The sequence below is a fragment of the Tursiops truncatus genome, chromosome 7, assembly GCF_011762595.2.
Source record: "Tursiops truncatus isolate mTurTru1 chromosome 7, mTurTru1.mat.Y, whole genome shotgun sequence".
Taxonomy (NCBI): Eukaryota; Metazoa; Chordata; class Mammalia; order Artiodactyla; family Delphinidae; genus Tursiops; species Tursiops truncatus.
Window position 1 is genome coordinate 35,405,158 of NC_047040.1, and position 20,047 is coordinate 35,425,204.

At 37.9% G+C, this 20,047-nt stretch overlaps 1 protein-coding gene across 9 annotated transcripts in view; it reads left to right on the plus strand.

Moving 5' to 3' along the window:
* FTCDNL1 (formiminotransferase cyclodeaminase N-terminal like) overlaps positions 1–20,047 on the plus strand; it is a 109,017-nt gene that overhangs the window by 26,543 nt on the left and 62,427 nt on the right. Inside the window, exon 1 of one of the 9 annotated variants that reach the window (XM_033859915.1) lies at positions 19,232–19,310. The exons of the other annotated variants lie outside the window; for them this stretch is intronic. The gene's annotated coding sequence lies outside the window, so the exon portion shown is untranslated. Of the gene's footprint in view, positions 1–19,231; positions 19,311–20,047 lie in introns of those variants that run through there. 9 annotated transcript variants of the gene reach the window in all.

Sequence of the window (20,047 nt, forward strand, 5' to 3'; positions counted from 1 at the left end):
GCATCCATAATACCAGCCCTGAAACTGCTTTCTGGATTTTATATGAGACAGAGAATTTTCTCTTATTTAAACCTGGTAATTTTGGGTTTCTGTCTCTCACAGTTGAACCTAATCCTAAATGGTAATTACTTGTGTTATAAAATTCTATCATAAAAAATGTTAATGATTTTATCATGATAAATAATAATGATTGTGAAAGTTAATAAAGCTGTATTTGGTATCATTTCAAAAGCCTAAGCCAACAATAAGAATATAGTATTTTTTTTTTTTTTTTTTTGGTGGTACGCGGGCCTCTCACTGTTGTGGCCTCTTCCGTTGCGGAGCACAGGCTCCGGACGCACAGGCTCAGCGGCCATGGCTCACGGGCCCAGCCGCTCCACGGCATGTGGGATCTTCCCAGACCAGGTCACGAACCCGCGTCCCCTGCATCGGCAGGCGGACTCTCAACCACTGCGCCACGAGGGAGGCCCAGAATGTAGTATTTTAAGGGCAATTAATACATGTTGCCATTTTTATAGGTTCTCAGTTACAATTATTAAAAGTGTTTTGTAATTAGCAATCCAGCATAAGAATTGTTTGTAGCACACTTCAATTTAAAATAAATTCAAGATGAAAATGACATAAATCTATTGTTAAAACAATTATTTCTGATTCCATGGTAACCTTTTAGAGACAGCTTTGCTATGTCAAAAATAAAACTTGAGTTTTATAGGATGAGTTATACATTGGGACAGCAGAGGGACTCTCTCTTTTTCCAAAGTTTCCAACCAGGTTTCTGGCTCTATTGCACCAAGCTAAATGTTCTATATCCGTATAAAATACTCTAGCAGATTTAGGATTGGAATGCAAAAATTGCGTTGTAATACTGGATAAAATGGGCTAATGAGAGGAAATATGAACTCTTGGAGAAAGTTCAAGTGTCAACTAAATTAGTCAAGGAATTACAGTTTATAATTATAATTGATACTTAGAAAAATGTCTTCTGAAGAATGAAGGTCAAAGTCATGCATTCACTATACTAGAAATTGACCCATTATATCTAATTCTGTTATAGTAGAATTTTACCCCATGGTTTAAATTTTGTTTTTTTCTTTTTTCCCTTCTCAGAGGGACAGCATCACATGTGTAGGAAATGTTGTTGTTTTTAATTTATTTCCACTGTATCTTTAGGGGATGGAGAGATAAAGTGGGTTGATTTGGGAACCCATAGAGAACATGAAGACTCTGAGTTTGATTTAAAAAGGGAAAATTTAGTGTTTTATAACTAAGGTAACAAATTTCAAGGAATTCTTCTCTTTCTTGCTATTGTTTCTGAATGTAAGATGCATTGAACAACCAAAGCAGGAAATTGAGAATAGTGGACTTAATACAGGACTAAATGTCTGTATTTTGAGTAGATACTACTAATATAATATTTTCCTAAATGTTCAGGTTTTTTTTTAAAAAAATATATAACTTTAATTTCATGAACTTAAGAAGTTGGATTTCTCCCTTTTTTATTTAATATAAATTCAATTGGGAAACTACAGGCACTCCCTGAAGATATTAGAGCTACTGCAAACCACCACACAACGATTCCATTCTGAGATCTCCCCTAGAGGACAAATTTAAGGAAAGCTCAATTCTAAGTTTCCTCGCATATAATACTAGGAGACCAAACTGACCCTGTTGGGATTTGATCCTTTAACTCCATGATTTCTCACTTGAAATTCGGACCATTTAATTGTGCTTTAAGTACTTTAGTAAGGCATTCTTACACTGCATTTCTAATCAGAGAAACATAGATCTGTCCTTAAGCTGTTTTACTTTGCCTTATAATGGTCTCCATTTCCTTTCACGAGGCATTATCTTGATAAATTGCTGTTTTTAAAGATCACTTTGCCTGGAAATTGTGCAATAGATCAGGCACTGAAGATTCTTGTTGGGGTTGAGATTTTGGCCATGTTTTGTAAACTCCCTTCCTGCTGTATTAACATTCCACAATATTCCTGATTTGGCTCTTTGTTTCTAATTTGTATACTGGCTATTAGCAAATTAGACTGGGTGGATTTTCCCAACGATTAAGCATAATCTTTAACTAAACTAAGGACTAAAAAGCATACAAGAATATTATTATACTCAAAAAAAAAAAAACCCACAGAGTACTCAAACTCTGTTTAAAAAAAGAAAGAAATAGAACGGTCCTGTAAGTCAGGTCACATTCCTTGAATTCAAATGTTAATAATTATTCCCAATGAAAATTACTGTGGTAATTGGTTTATAGAGGTGTGTTAGAATTTGCATCACTTACCCACATTTATCCCTAGAAATCTAGCAGTAGTTTAAAGAAAACTTACACAGTAATTTGTCTGTACTTATTACACTTGGAGGAACACTTATAAAACACTGCACATAAACAAAATACAAAGCAGGCTCATCACTATGGAGTACAAGTTCTTAGAGTGACAATAATTAGTATAAAAAGAGCAGTGTTGGCTCTACTGAGGTCTACCATTTCCTCAAAAGCAAAGGAGCAATTTGGAGGAAAGCTATCAAAATTAGTCCCCATTATCAGTGAGTTGATTGTTAAATAATGCCCTGAACTAACTTTGAAATAGCAGATGGGTATGTATTTCTTGAAGTCAAGAAAACACCTGTCTGTTAATTTTTCTGTAGTATTAGATTTATACCTCTAACAGAGGATTAAAAGTCTACTTTGTAATTATCAAGCACAAATCTCAAATTCGTATTTAAAAATAAAGTTAATGTCATGCCCAAAGTCATGGAGAAATTTAGAAGTGGTGTTTAAAATAGAAATTTAGACTACTGACTTGAAATCCCATGCTCTGACCACCAGACCACATGCCTGCCCAAGGATACTTACATTTTTTACTGAGTTATTCTTCTTTGTAATTAGATGCAGTGATTAGAGTGTCTTTTGCATTACTCTGCATTTTTCTTTTAAGTCAGGGTTGTAAGCCACACAGGGCACTGTCCCTTATAAAATTAAACAAGGGATTTTCAATCTTGCAATACAATCTCTTGATATTTGTTTATAGGTTTCACACATCAAAAAAACAATGAAATCTGTAATTTTTCAAATTACAATCCTCTCATTCTCTAAGTTATGTGCCTATGAGAATCTGCAAATCTTTTGAAGAGAATGTAATCTTTATGCTTACAAAATGTAGGCTTTCATATTTGGGTACAATTACAAATCAAGGCTTTTTACCCCATAATAATCAGTTTCTCAAAGTTGTGGGTTTTCCTCATTTGAAAATAAATTAATGGGAATTTAAAAATATAATCCATCCAGTTATTAAATCTTTTCAATCTTTAAAATTAGAAACCATTTCTATTCTCAATCTCCAAAGAAGCAACATCAGAAAGTACCTTATACTATAGCATATTACAATTTAATTTTTTTGATTGAGGAAATAAAAATAAAAAGCTAAAACCAGCTTAATTTAAATTAAAAAAGGGAGAAAACTTTTATGTGACTGTTTATTATTTTATTTTTTTTCATGACAGACATATTGTGTGCTTAAATATTGAGTTTTTCTCTATCAAGTACCTGTCAAGAGAGAAAGTCAATTTTGGAACAGCCAAAACTCAAAATACTGCAGACGGCTTTCTAAAGGGATTCAAATTAGATAGTATTCAATGTTGCAAAAAGCAATGATAACTTTTATAGCTTTAAACACCAGTTTTAAATTAGAGATTGATATATAAGGGAACTAATTTTGCATAGTCACTCATTTTAAAATAATACATTATAGTTACTAAATTATACACTACTTTTATGTAGAGACATACATATTTTCTGAATGCTGTCATGTAATTATTTAGAAATTTTATTCTCAAAACCATGAGTTTTGGACACAGGTTACTTTTTTTCTATTAATACTTTATTTTGAGAGGAAAATATGGCCATTCACATTTTTTTCCAGAACTTCCTGGAGCAATCTGCAGGGCAACGAGTGGGAATTGGGGCGGGGGGTGGCATTTGACACATGTAAAACTTGTTAACCATTATGTAAGAAGCGTGGATCCTTTGTGAGGGTGTAAAGAGTTTCTCAGAGGGAAAATGAAGTGGAACCAGGAGCATCAATGCCCAAAGAGGTAACTTTCTGACTAGTGTTTGCCTCTTTGTCAAAACTCTAGAAAATAATTTCGGAGAGTGGGTTCTTTGTCTAATTTGCTCAACACTGTACCTCTGGTGTCTAGAACAACAAATATTTGTTGAATGAACAAAGGAGTATACGAATGGATGAATAAGTAGTGATTCCTTTGCACACCTTTTAAATCAAGTTGCCAAATTAACGTTAATAGTCATGGGTAAACTGAAGATAATCCCACTGATCAGTGAGGTGAGTGGTATAGGAAGTAGACATACTGAAGATATTTGAGAGAACAGAACCATGACTGGGATCAGGGAGTCTTGAGGGAAAATGGCCACTTGGGTAAACTGACTTTTCCAAAGCAGATGTAAGTCATGGGAAGACCAGTGATCTATTGACATCAAAAACCTCCTCTTAAAATTATGGATGAGGGAATTCCCTGGCAGTCTAGTGGTTAAGACTCCACGCTTCCATTACAGGGGGCACAGGTTTCATCCCTGGTCAGGGAGCTAAGATTCTGCAAGCCTCACGGCACAGCTGATTAAGTAAAAAATTATGGATGAAATATGATAGCTGGGCTTTCCTTTAAAATCATACTTTGAGGGGTAGGGTGGAGGGAACAGGAAAAATAGATGTGTTATAGATGAAAGAAAATTGGCTACATGTTGATAATTGTTGAAGCTAGGTGCATGGGATCCATTATACTCTTCTCTACTTTAGTGTTTGAATTTTTCTATAAAAATAAACAACCACACATCCTTCCACTTAAGAGTTTGACATAATAAACATTTATACTGCCTGATAGGTAGATATAGTCTCATCTTAGAAACCCTTCTTATAATATGTAGATTAAGAAAAATTTTTTAAAGTTTTGTCTTCATGACAAAAAATTACTTTTAGCACTAGATGCAACAATTATGATGGAAATTGTTACCATATCACTAATATCAGGTTTTTAATAATCTTGGGGAAAAGCTAAGGAGCTATGCGTAGACTTATTTTACACAAAGCCCAAGTCATCCTCAGCACATCTTTGCACTTACTTGGACAAGGGCTGAGGAAGTCAAGGAGATTATTGGAAAGGTAACCAAATAACCAAGGTAACCTTGATAACCCACCTGCTGTTGGCCATCTGCAGAAAAGACTTAGGTGGGGCCTATCATCAGGTGCTGGACTCAGACTTAGGCCACTGAGGCTGCTATAACAAAATACCACAGAGTGGGTAGCTTATAAAGAACAGAAATTTATTTCTCACAGTTCTGGAAGCTGGAAGTCTGACATCAGAGTGCCTTTGTGTTTGGGTTCTAGCGAAGGTTCCTCTTCCAGGTTGCAGACTGAAGATTTCTCTCTGTATCCTTTTATAAAGGCACGAATCCTATGTGTGAGGCCTCCACCCTCATGACCTGGTCACATCTGAAAGGCCCCACCTCCTAATACCATTAGCTTGGGCATTATGTTTTCAACATATGAATTTTGAGGGGACACAAACATTCAGACAATAGCAAACCCTTTAGTGGTTTTCCATTTATCTTAAAATCTAATTCCTTAACAAGTGACACATGTATATCCCTGCCTCTTCAGGGGGGTTTTTCAGGTCTTTTCAGGTCAGTGATTTGTGACTTCATAAATAAACAGTCTAATATATATTAAGTAATTAAGTTGAATGAGTTTGAATTCTCAATTTATCTTTAGGCACCATCATAAGTGATGTGATGCATTCAGATAAGAGATGATGAGAGGAAAATGAGGTGATTTTTTTCCTATTCAAAGGATATTTTCACTAAGATTGATTTGAAAATGTTTGACATAAAAGTTAAAAGAAAAACCCAGCTATATGTTACAGAGTCCTTGGGGCAGGAATTATCTCTCCACAAGTACCTTTTCATTTTCTCATAGCACTTAATAAATAATTCTGTTACACAGTAGGCCCCAACACCTTTCTTTGCAACTGTTACCAACGCTATCACCATCCAGTATGACATGAAAAGAAATGACTCCAATCTTTAATAGTATTAACCTGAAATTTTAAAAGCCAGTCTTGTTATTGAATTAAGAAAATATACAATGGCATCAGTACTAAAACTGAAAAATCATTACTGTAACAGAACAAGGTCGAAATTAAGTGAGCTGTTCCCTTCAAACAGTACCTTAACTCTAGTATTCATTTTCCAGCTGATCCCTCAAATCTACTTACAAGAAGATAGGTTTATAATTCAAATATTATAGGAAGAGGAAATCTAATTTTGACCTTGAGTCAAATTGATGCCAAAGGGAGTTTATGGTTTTCTTTACTTTATAAGCTGTAATTGCAAATACAGTTTTCTTCATCTGAAAAACTATTCCACCCTGAAATTTTCAAACAAAAATAGTTTGCAGAAACGTTGGCAAAAGACATCTTCAAAGGAAACTAACTAGTTCGAATTAGAGAAAGAGGAGAGGGATGGTGGATATTTTTAAAGGGATTATGTTTTCAATATTTTGGGCACTCTAATTCCTGTTGCTTTTTTAAAAAACATTTCTCATTTAAAATTATAAGTAGATTAGTAATTTAAATGTGCTTAATTTTTAAATAAGATAAAAATAACATGAATGTGTATAAGATAACTGTAAGAGAAAAACATGAAAATCTTTTCTTTAAATATTAAATAGAAACAACGTTGTCATCAGTAAATGCCATAAAATACTAAAATATATGGGTCCGTATTATGGCATTAATAAAGATATAGAAATGGTATGAAATTCATTTACCAAAAATATTTTGACTGATTATTTTAATTAGAATATTTGATAATATATCATGTACAATGCCAATAAATAATGTTGGTTGCCTCAACACTACACAATACTGCCTCATGTATCTATAGGTTAAATTTAAAACCATGCCTAAGTTTGAGATTAACTGACTCATCACCTTTGCTACAACTGTTGCCTAACATTCAACATAAGACAGGTCAGAATTCTGGTTTTATGAAGTTAGTATATATTTCAGTAGGTGAGGCTTTAGTGTAAAGTAAGAGATTAGCATTAAGTAGAAATGTTATCCCTTTCTTATCTTATTGCAGCAGGTTCCAAATCCTTAACTGATCTTCTCATTTCTTGTAAGTATATAACTCTTTTCTCTGTGTGTGTGTGTATATTTTTTAAAAATTCTCACACTCAAGTACTTTTTATTCCGGTGAATATTGAACATGGACTTCCATTACCAAAGCCATGTTTGAACAAGGTATCACAAAGGAACCCACCCAATTTGTCTCGTGTTCTTAGTTTACCTTTGAATTACCTACAATGATAGTTTCAGTATGAAAACAGGAGATACCTGAATCTTTGAGAGTACCTAAATATTGGAATAAGGTAGTACATGTATCCGCTAAATGGTCATCCTCATGTTAAAGAGAAAGTTCAGAGGTTCTTATTTGTTTCTAGGAAGAAATAATTAAATACCATAAAAACAAGGGAGCTGGAAAACCTATCCAGAAGCATCACATCTCCAGGAATGGCTTCTGTGTCAGATCAGGCTGAAATAGGTTTAGAAAGATAAAGCCATTTCCCAAAACGATAGCTCCCCCCACCACCCCCGAAAAGTTCTGCCAGATTAACCAAACCAAAATAAACTAAACCAAAACAAAAACAGTCAAAAAATAAAGATAAAAGTGGATTTCATAATCATTAAGATTATAATGGCCATTGTTAATATCCAAGAAAACAATATACCATGTGGTGAGATCCAAACTTATTTTGTTTGTGGAAAACTTAGCATCTCAAGGAATATATATTCTGCAGGCCCTCTTCAGGAAAAGATTGTTTAAAGATATATGATTTATAGAAAGGTTCAGAAAATTGAAACCTAGATTTTTGAATAGTTAGAAGTAGGCGCTATCCTCTGAAATTTGAAGAAAATATTTACAAGTAAAATGAACTCTTTCTGCAGAGATGTGTTATATATGGAAAATAAATGGTATTAAGTTTAAAAACAACATCTTCTACCTTTGATAACTAGGAAGAGAAGTTAGAGATGGTCTTATTAGATCCCTAAACTATGCAGGGCAACACTATTCAAATCATCCCTTGGTACCACTCCCAAAAAGAGAATATGGAGGTGGGGCTATGCTCCTACCCAATAGGACAATTCATAGAATCTTAACCTATTAAGCTGGAAATGACATTACAGAATACCTCGTCCAGCTCCCTCATTTTACAGATATGGAAACTGAGGTGCAGAGAGCCTGAGTCATTTTTCCAATGTTACACACTTGGTGACAGGCTGGAATAAAAATACGGCTTCTTGGGGCTTCCCTGGTGGCGCAGTGGTTGAGAGTCTGCCTGCCAATGCAGGGGACACGGGTTCGTGCCCCGGTCCGGGAAGATCCCATATGCCGCGGAGCAGCTGGGCCCGTGAGCCATGGCCGCTGAGCCTGCGCGCCCGGAGCCTGTGCTCCGCAATGGGAGAGGCCACAACAGTGAGAGGCCCGCGTACCACACACAAAAAAAAAATACGGCTTCTTGATCTATGGTCTGCAGTTTGTTCCACTACGCAATATTGACTAATCTTGGTATCTACTCAAAGCCAGAAATGTGTTATTCATAGCATTAACTGACTTCTTACAGAGATAATGTGGGTTAAAGAGAGCTAAATGCCATTGCAATTATTGTCATTGTGGTTGTTAGATTTCACTTCCTGATCCACCTGCTGGGGCTCTATTTTAAGCCACACAGGCAGGCAAAGTAGTCCACTGTCCTGTACCATAAATAATTATTTTGGGGTCAAAACAATTATGTGAAGTTTCCTGCAGGAAGATTTCTTCTCTTTTTAACACCCTTGCCTTCTCCCATTTCCCAATGTAATAGTAACTTATCTTAGGAAGAAAGGAGCTTGGATATCCAATTGCCCTGGACTGAACCCCACTGTCAATTCTTCCATTTGAAGAGATGAACAAAGGATATGATCAAGGAACAAAATCTTTTAGTGTATGGCTATGCTAAGTTTATCTCATGGAGAAGAGAAGAAGATTGTATATTGGGATGGGAAAAACAAATAAGAATTATAACCAGTTAAACATTTTGTCTATAAAATTAGATTTTAATTACATCTGCTAGTAGAAGTGCCTTTTCCATATCAGTAATCCCATGTAGGTTCCCAGCACTGCCCTGAGAATTTGATGATCCTGACAGTTTATGCTTGAATATTTTCTTTCAAGTCAGAAAGGAAAAATTCAGATGTTTGAAAAAGAGGAAGAAACTTCAAGTCTATTGTGTTTTGCATCATCATCTTTCAATTTTACTCTCCTTTTAGATTTAGAATAGAGACATATAAATACATATTTAGGCCAAATAGCTTAGTATTATCTCAACAATTTTCAGAGGCTGAAGCTAGATATCATCATAGAATAAACTTCTTTGATATAAGAAGAAATGTGAAATGTAATTGCAATTACCCTTTTACAATAAAAAAATCTTGGTAAACAAATTTAAAAGTTTGATATCATGGTACAGAAACAAATATCTGTATTATTATCAATCTATTTCCCTATTTCTCAATTTAAAAACTTAGAAGTTATTTTTCTTCTATATAAGATCATCAGCTTTCACAATCTTCCTTAATTTTGCAACACTTTGCTCTTCCAATACTTCCAGCACACAAGGAGCTTTTAATTCCAAGTTATAGCTGTGCATTCAAAGTGAATATTCAAATATTAACCAGTGCATTAGAATATCCTTCATTGTTGGCATTATGCCCTCCTTTGCTGACTGTACAGATGCAGATATGATGATGACGATGTAGGTATGTAGCTATTTGACTTTCCAAAAGCCAAAGGGCAGGCTGTAGTTGAAGCCAAATAGAAATGTTGGCCAAATACCAAAGTCAAAGTCAAACTTACACTAAGTCTCTAATTCAGAGTTTGGTAGAACATTTCAATAAGCAAAGAATGTCCTAATTTTTTAAGTTTCTCTATTCTCTTTTCGTCCTTTTTGGAGAAATAGCTAGACATTTTAAACTGAAATCAGTGAATTCCTCTAAAATCCACAAGATGGTGCTATAAAGTGGCATTTAGAAAAATTTTAAAAACCATATGCCTTCTAGGTGCAATTTTTAGGCAGGACCAAATAAGTAGCATTTAATAGCATACAGTATAGATAAATGCTATTTTTAAAAAAGCAGTGTAAACCAGATTCGTTGATATAAGGAAGGCATACCTTTACTCCTAATGTTGCTTTCTAATAATTTATCCCATAAATTATACTTCTATTAACTCTGTTATTGATCTCAAGTTTTAAGAATATATTGTGAGAAGACTGAGAATTGAACTTGGATCTCACTAAGTGTTAATATGAAAAGTACCGCACTGAAACAGAGACCAGAGTTCTAATCTCTGCCCTCCACCTGAATTGCTGCCTCCAGCCATCATTCCGTCTATTCCTGCTGTTCCTAACCAAGGGCAGTTTTACCCCTGGGGACATTTGGCAATGGCTGGAGGCATTTTTGATGGTCACAATTTGGGCGGGGGGAGGTTGCTGCTACTGGCATCTAGTGGTGAGAGGCCAGATATGCTGCTAAATATCCTACAGTGCACATGACAGCCTCCACAACAAAGAATTATCCTCCCCTAAATATCAATAGTGCTAAGATCAAAAAACTTGACCTATCTGTTCACTCCTTTGTTGGTTTGTCTGTTCATTCATTAATTAGTTCATGCATTTATTCACTTATGTGTATACTTATCTATCCATCAGTCCATTAGTTCATCTCTTCTACAAATTTTTATAAAGTGTCTATGATTCAAGACTGGACTAAACTCTAGGGATTAAAAAGACAAGAACTACTTTATTCCTGTTCAGCCTAACAGGGAAAAGAGACACTTATGAAATAACAATAATATGTGATCAGTGTTTCAGTGGTAAGATGTTCTGAGAACACAGAAGAGTATGATGAATTTTGGAGAAGAGGACAGAATTCAGGAAGGCGTCATACAGGTGGAGATTGTTTATTAGGTGGGTGGAGGGTGGTCATAGAATAAAATTTTGAGCAAAGCACAAGCAAAGCCAGAGACATATAGTAGTTTAAATTGTGTTGGGTGAGCAGTATACTGTTGCAGTATGAGATTAGACTGAGGAGGAGGGTTAGGAAAAGGAAAGGAGAAAAAGCAGATGGGGCCCCACTGAGAAGGGCCTTGGATTCCACCTCCAGGCATTGATTTTTTAAAACAGAAGAGTGATATTAGACATGTGGCAATCACTTAAACTTTTTAGTTTCACACCCTTAGAGTGTTTGATGAGATATATTTCAGGTTTCCTTTTAGCTTTAAAACTATGTTTTATAATTATAAAGCCAATCCATTAGAAATATTAAATACTGTATATTCTTTAATTTATATTATAACCATCAATAAAAATCACAATATCTATGAAGAAAATATCTTTTTTCATACACAAAATTTGTATTATCACAGATATTTACTTTCATTATAATGAACAAAATATAATATATTCCTATTAATATATTTGGTGTTTATTTTAAGGCTGGACATACTTGAGAAGATCAAGCTGTCTTACAGAATATACAGTCTTCTGATTCGTTTATTCCTATATCAGTAACTACTTTAGGTTGACCCAGGATAAATTTTTAAAATATCTTTTCCACACACAACCTTCTCTATTATTTGTGCTTTTATCAATAAGTTTTAGATAATCTAATTAGATTGGAGTAGTTTAACATATGTTTTATAATTTGAATAATTACTTCAAAAATGTATTGCGGTCTTTTTAAAAATTTATTTATTTATTTATTTATTTTGTGGTACGCGGGCCTCTCACTGTTGTGGCCTCTCCCGTTGCGGAGCACAGGCTCCGGACGCGCAGGCTCAGCGGCCATGGCTCACGGGCCCAGCCACTCTGCGGCACGTGGGATCTTCCCGGACCGGGGCACGAACCCGCGTCCCCTGCATCGGCAGGCGGACTCTCAACCACTGCACCACCAGGGAAGCCCCCTAAATTTATTTTTTTCATTGAAGCATAGTTGATTTACAATGTTTTGTTAGTTTCAGGTGTACAGCAAAGTGATTCAGTTTTTTTATACATGTTTAAAATATATACAAAAGAATATATATGTATATTCTTTTTCAGATTCTTTTCCCATATAGGTTATTACAAACTATTGAGTATAGTTCCCTGTGCTATACAGTAGATCCTTGTTGTTTATCTATTTTATATATAGTAGTGTGTATATGTTCCTCCCAAATTCCTAATTTATCCCTCCCCCCACCTTTTCCCTTTGGTAGCCATAAATTTGTTTTCTATGTCTGTGAGTCTGTTTCTGTTCTGTAAATAAGTTTATTTGTACCATTTTTTTTAGATTCCACATATAATGATATCATATGATATTTGTCTTTCTCTGTCTGACTTACTTCAATTAGTATGATAATCTCTAGGTCCATCCATGTTGCCGTAAAAAACATGGGGTCTTTTATGTCTTACATTGATAAATGAAGAAAACTCAAAGATTAAGAATTGTTTGAATTTTACTTGAGTAAATTAGTAGCAATCAAGTGGATATTTGATTTACAAAATGTATTTTCATTACATATTTTTCATTTAATATTTTAACACTTGTAATATAAATTCAGCTTTAAAATATGGGTAGCTGAGACTGCTGCTACAGACCAGTTCTGTTGTCATTCAGAATTTAAGCCCATTGATCAAATGGCATAACATGAAATAAAAGAAAAAAAATTGGATGGGGAGTGCAACAAAGAAAAATGGGCCCCATATCTAAATAAAATACAAAAATCTCCTATGAGGAACACTGCCATCCTTTTGCCCCAAATACAGAAATGAAAACACTGATGTCAAAAGTGACAGAGGCACTGAGAAGGGCAGGGCTCTATTACAGTCTTCTGAACTGGTTAATGATACAGTAACCAAGCCGCTTTTATACTTGCCTGTTGTCTGACTATAATTGTCTACTCTATTTGATTGCATCTTCTTGAATCCTTTTTTCTCCTTCCCCCAAATCTTTATCCATCTGGTTTCTGTACCACATTTCCACAAGTATTAATTAAAACCCTTGATGGATCATTTCAGATTTGAATATCCATTCATATTTATTTTCCTCCACAGAAATTACTATTAAAACCAATCCAATAATTTAAAAAGCAGTGTGGGACTTCCCTGGTGGTGCAGTGGTTAAGAATCCGCCTGCCAATGCAGGGGACACAGGTTCGAGCCCTGGTCCGGGAAGATTCCACATGCCGCGGAGCAATTAAGCCCGTGCACCACAACTACTGAGCCTGCGCTCTAGAGCCCGGGAGCCACAACTAGTGAGCCCACGTGCCTAGAGCCCGTGCTCTGCAACAAGAGAAGCCACCGCAGTGAGAAGCCCGCGCACCGCAACGAAGAGTAGCGGCCGCTCGCCTCAACTAGAGAAAGCCTGCGCACAGCAATGAAGACCCAACGCTGCCTAAAATAAATAAATAAAATACATAAATTTAAAAAAGGCAGTGTGGATTTTCCACAGTGCTTGTGTTTTGAGAGTGTCATGGACTCGATTCAAGATAGGAGGTTAATCTTCAAAAGATGAGAACTTTGTATAATGTTACAAAAAGGGTTTCAAGCCCCACAAAAGGGGTTGAAATAGTCAGTGGTTTTCAAAGGCACCTTAGCATTCAGAGAGGAGCCTTGGAAGAAGCAGTAATGGGGGCAAAGTGTAGGACTGCAGGGACACCCCCAGTGCCCACCCCTAACCCCACTTCATCATAAACTCTGCTTCCACCTCTACTGCCTATTTGTTCCAGATCCAATATTGTTTGAACAAACATTACAAGGAGGTGCCAGATGATTTCTAAGGTCCCTTCTGACCTGAGGTTCTATGAATTTTTATTTTCAAATCTTTTTCAAAAACATAGAACTTCAAGTAAAAACTGTCAGTAATAACTGAGAGGCACAAGGTAGGATAAAGAAAACATTAAAAACAACAGAACCAAAAAATTTAACTTTTCTACTTCTTCCTATGAAATTAGACATTTTCTACTTAAATGTAGTGAAAAGACACAATTTTTAAAAGTTAAATCCCTTCAAACACTGAGATATACAGTAAAAGACAAACAGATCAGCAGGAAAACCTTAATTCGAACCTTCAGTTTGAATGTCCTACAGAGACAGACCTTGTAGATCTGCCCAAGAGCAGGAGAACTGGTTCTCTCCAGAAGGGGTCCTTTTCAAAGCAAGGGATGACACGTGGGAATTAGGGCATGCAGACATCACAGGATGCTTCTGTTCAGGGTCTCTGATTCCAGTGCATACGGGAGATTACCCTCTTGGTGTCAGTAAGAGTTGATATTCACTTAGATATACATACATAGGACATTGAACAACAGTAGCACAGAAGTGCCTACAAATGCACAGAGTGTGACTGGACACTACTGGACTGTCACAAGATGTGTCATTTTTCTTAATAAAAGTTGGCAGTCATCACCCCCGGTTGGATTTTTTTTTTTTTTTTTTTTTGCTGCATTGGGTCTTCGTTGTTGTGCACGGGCTTTTCTCTAGCTGCAGCGAGCGGGGGCTACTCTTCGTTGCGGTGCGCGGGCTTCTCGTGGTGGCTTCTCTTGTTGCGGAGCACGGGCTCTAGGCACGCAGGCTTCAGTAGTTGTGGCACGTGGGCTCAGTAGTTGTGGCTCGCAGGCTCTAGAGCGCAGGCTCAGTAGTTGTGGCTCACGGGCTTAGTTGCTCCGTGGCATGTGGGATCTTCCTGGCCCAGGGCTCAAACCTGTGTCCCCTGCATAGTAGGCAGATTCTTAACCACTGTGCCACCAGGGAAGCCCTGGTTGGAATTCTTAAGTAAATATTTATTGATTAAACCTCATAATGTAACAAAAATTCATGTTACTTAGGGGACAGCGTTTCTAAACATTCTCAGCATTTTTCTGGAAATAATAAATACATTTTGTGAATTATAATAGTTTTAGAAATAATCTTAATGTAGTCCCATAAATTAAGACACATTTTCAGCAAAAACTCAGTTTATTTTAGGGATTGCTCTTCATCTGCAATAAAACTAATAGGTATAAAAAAAACAAAAAACAGCTTTGGAGAGAGGCTCTGGGAGACACTTCATTCCATTCAACACCTAGCCTCCATAATAAAGGAATGCACAATGGAATGACCACAGGGAAGGCGGTAAAGGAAAGGAATGAATTAAGGGGTGAATGGATCATAGACTTACTTTTTTGCCCAGTTACATGAGATATTCCGGCTGTGAAGGAATAGAATGAATGCATAACCAGTGATTCCAATTTTAAGCTAATAACTATGCTTACATTGTACTCTACTGGTTTTTCATGGTAAAGAAAAATAAAGAGATCAGCTAACTAGAGAGGAAGAATCCAACCCATATTGTGTAAAGGGAAAGACATTTCCCAAATATTAAGAAGAAAACTTCTTAATTCTGGGAATTTTGCTGTTTTTTGCGCCTTCATTAAGACAAAAGTGGCTAGAGATCCATTTCCCATAATTAAAGATGTAAGGGCAATGGTGTTATTTCTGTTAGTTGCTGTAACTTCTTTGGATATCAAACTCCTTTTCTTCATTTAAAATAAATGACTAGCATAGCTTCCTCCACTCCAAACTAAATAAGGCAGCAATTTTCTATTTTAGAAAATGACTAATAGAACACATATTTCATAATGTCACATGATTCAAATAATTTATTACTCAGAAGCAATTAAAACCACTTCTGCACTTAACTTGTCCTAGAATGACAACTAAAGTCCCTCTTTTTTAATTCTTCATTTATCAGACCACATTTATATGGAAGAAGAAACAAAATCTTCTCGGGTTCCATGAGGAGGGAAGAAGGCAGAATGAAATCTGACATAGTGTAAAAATATGGTGAAAGTGTAATCTTAGAAAAATTGCACAAGGAATTAGACTTCTGTCTTTTTTTTTCTTTTTTTTTTTTTTTTTGGCTGTGCTGCCCAGCTTGGGGTCTTAACCCCTTCCCCCCACCCCCAACAGGAATAGAACCTGTGCCCCCTGCAGTGGAAGCTTGGTGTCCTAACCACTGGACCACCATGGAATTCCCTACACTTCTGTCTTTCTAAGGGAAATTCTCTACTCATATTTCCCTGAACACAGATAAATGCTAGAATATGAAAAGAGAAAAAAGATTCATTGTATTAATTAAAATGTTCTTTAAAACAGTATTTCAAAATTCCACAGCACAGTAGGCAGCTTTCTAATTACCGTATTCTGAAATGCATCAGGTAAGTAGGTAGTGAAATGGATTAAGTTAGTAAAGTTGATTCTTTTGCCTGTTCTAATAAGGGCTTGCCTTCTTTTGTGATAAGTTGGCCGAGTCTCCTATATATGAAACTCTTGAACAAACTGTAAATTATATGTATCCGCTGGCCTGGAAATTTCTACCCTTGATATATTTGTTTTTGTTGCCCATTTGGGGGGCCAGAAGAGAGGATGCAGGCGAGGCAGAGTGGTGCAGTTTCCGCTCAACCCTACAAATCAGAAACAGGCTGGCATGAAGGGGAACACAACCCCAGGGCAGGGATCAGGGTGAGGTGAGTGTGAGTGAGTCAGCAAGTGCAGGGTAGGATCCTGCTTCACTTAAAATTCTGATGTTTTGTTTAGCACTGATTTCTTATTTTGTCTCAATTTTGACTTCTTACAATATTGCATTACCGAATTTTTTGGCACCCACTTACATTTTGTGCCCAAGCTGAATGCCTCCCTCGCTCACCCTAGTCCTGGCTTCTTCAAGCAGTACTGGGCTCTGCATTCAAGTAGAGCCACACTATGGAGCCACACTACAGCACAGTCTCTCCCTTTTACCCGCCTCGACTCTGACGGGCCAGGGAAGGCTTTTACAAGAGCTACGTTCTCCCTGCTTGCAAAACTGAAAATGAAGAGCACAGGAAAGTGTCTTCTTTGTCTCATAGGGAAGCTATGGGAGTGTTAGGAAGCAGTCGTCATTGATGGAACTGACACTGGGACTTTTAGCTGTTCTCTCTTCTAGTACTTATTTGTTTCTGGACAGGATCCATGATGAGTAAAAGAACTAATGCCCTGAATGTGGATTTATTAGCAGGAGAAATGAGGAGTCAGAATAACACATTCACCCAAAAAGTATGAAAAAAATCCCTCCAAAGCATGCTAAGTTAAATAAAAATGAGAGGCTTGATATACATACATTGTAAATGTGACATAATCTCTTTTAAAGCATGAAATGGGCAAGATTACATGTGATAGAGCTAAACTAACACCAAGGGTACTTTTCCATTCTTGAAGAGATCAAAATAATACTTCCAATCTCATTGCTAAACTTCTCATCAGCCTTGCTGGTATCTGTCTCCTTGTCTTTTAAAAAAAGATATGCTTACAGCCTTCAGGCAGGGGCAGATGCTGCCCCCCTGCCAAAAGAACACTGGGGCCCTGTTTCCTCTCCATTTGTGTTTGACATGAGTAGAGTGGAGAAAGGGACTAAAGTTTACTGAGTAACTCCTCTGTGTTGATGCTTTTGGAAGCATTATCTTACTTGATGCCCTGGCAGCCCTGGAAGAGAGAGTGGTTCTCACAAAGAGGATTAGGAGATGCAGGGAGGAAGATTTAGTCCTGGCAGGTGCTACAGCTAGAACCATGAAGCCCCTAGGTGTCATACTGTTTTCTCTGGAGGGATATGATAAGACTAGGTGTAATGTTACTACTCTGTCTTTCGTTTTAGCAAGTCATCTCATCATAGGATTGTTGGAAGGGTGAAATACAGGGGCTTCAGTTCTATTGTCTTCCATGGAAAGAAACTTTGAATACTGCAGAACTTTTTGGAAATTGAAAGTTAAAGCTATAGGCAATAAAATTTCTTGAAAGAAGAGAAAGTTGGGGATGTTGATCTGGTTAAACAGCTCTCAAAATTATCTGCTGACATTAGATGGGTATTGGTTTTTAGGCATTAACATGAGTATAAATCTATTTTATGCATTTCTATGCAAAGTCAATAGAAAAAAACCCTAAATATATATTTAATTCCTTAGGGTCCCAAAGCATTTTGAGGATTTAAACTGATAAACCAACCTCAAAGGGACTGATTCTTGCAACTAAAACACAGACACCTCTGGGGTGAAATGTGGCAACAGTTTGACAGGCATAGCAGTAGCTTAGGCCAGAAAGGATTTATCCAATTAAAATTATGGGATGAATTCTGGCTGGCAGAATGTAATTACCAGCCTTGGAATGGATCCAGGATCCTGAGGTTAACACCCCTCCTCTTGCCAACAACCCTCCTACCTGCCAACACTCCGAGATGGAGAAGGCTGGATCTGACACAATCGCACATAATACTGTTGTGACATCTAAGTACAATGATGATGATGTGAGAAGCATCATGAACCTGATTTTTTTTAACACTCATTATGTTACTTATTTTTATGCCACATTAGGCTAGAAACCAAATGTCCACATAAATGTTAATTTCCTCAAATCTGTGTTTAAAAAGTATAATTAGAAAATAAAAAATAGATTTAAAAATTAATTTATTCTGCCAAAGTAGTTATTTAGTGATTATTTCACTTCAGGAACGAAATTGGATCAAAATGGTGACATTTAATCCTTGTTACATTAAAAAAAAAAAAGCAGGTCCTGATTTTTTGGAAGAGAAATGTATTCTCAAGGTTCACTGGCCTAAAAAAAAGGGAAATATTTAATGCCTGGTTCCTACTCGCTGTAACTTAGAGTAAATGGGTATATGCTTTTGTCTTGGGGTGGGTCCAGATCATATTCGAAATCGCTCGCGGGCAGTATTTCTCAGAAGGGAATTTATTAAAGATGCGTTTGTGCGTAAACCGGAGAAAAGAGCCCCCTGCTGGTGTAGGATCAGTGGGGAATGACCTCATCATTAGATTCTAATGCCCTTTTAAAAAGTCACTCATTTACGAGAGAATTGTGGAGAGTTACAGGTTAAAGCAGGTGGGGCGGGAAAGCACTTCTAGAGAGAACGTTAAGCCCTCCGGGCCGCCGGCACGCGGTCGGGGCCTGTGGGGTCGGGTGGGGTCAGGTGGGGTCAGGGAAGGAGCTGCCGAGCCGAGCCGGCGGGCGGCGGGGCTGGAGCGCGCCCGGGCGCCCGGGAGGCGGGGCCAGCGACGGAAGCTGTGCGCCGGTCACGCGCGGCGACTCTGGTTTGGCGCCGTCCTACCCCGCCGCCCTCCGCGCCAGCAGGTGGGTCCCCCAAACCGCGGAGCAGCCAGCGTCGTCGCAGGTTCGAGGCGGGCCTGGGGCAGCGCTGCCGCCGGCCGCCCTTCGCTCCGGGGCCCGCCGCCCGCGGACGCTGATACCTCTGCTAGAGTCTCCCGGGGCCCTCAGCGAGTCCCTCGGGTTACCCTTCGGCCCACGTGGCTCTGGGCCACCCCACACCAGAACCTGGGCGGGACCGCGCAGGGGGTCCCAGCGACGGTGTCTGCCCCAGACCTCGCACTACGGCCTCCTCGGCGAGCCTCTGCCGCCCTAAAAGTGCCGGCGGTGGTGCGTGCGCAGGACACAGGTGATGTGGCAGAGCCGTTGCGAACTGCTCAGCTCCTCAGGGGCCCAGCCGGTTCCTCCGGGGGAGGCAGGTTTTAGGTCTCTCGCCGGAAGTAATCCCAAAGGTGATCGAAGTGGTGGGAGGCCTAGGATCACACTCCCTCAAACCACAAAGTGTTTGGGGTCTTGCTCGGGGTCACATTCTTAGAGGCGGAGGTAGAGAAAGACTTCCCCTTTTTACTAGCAAGACTGACTGCTTGCCAAAAGCTTGATATCGCCCCTAGTTTCAGCTTTTGCAGTGAAGGTGGATTTTTCTAACACCATCTTTGTGTGATTTAGCTGTCCACAGGGAATAAAAATGTGGAATGAGAGGATGAAACTAATCCTTTCTTTTGCACTGTTAGGGGTTGCCATAAACACCATTTGTTAAAAAGCAT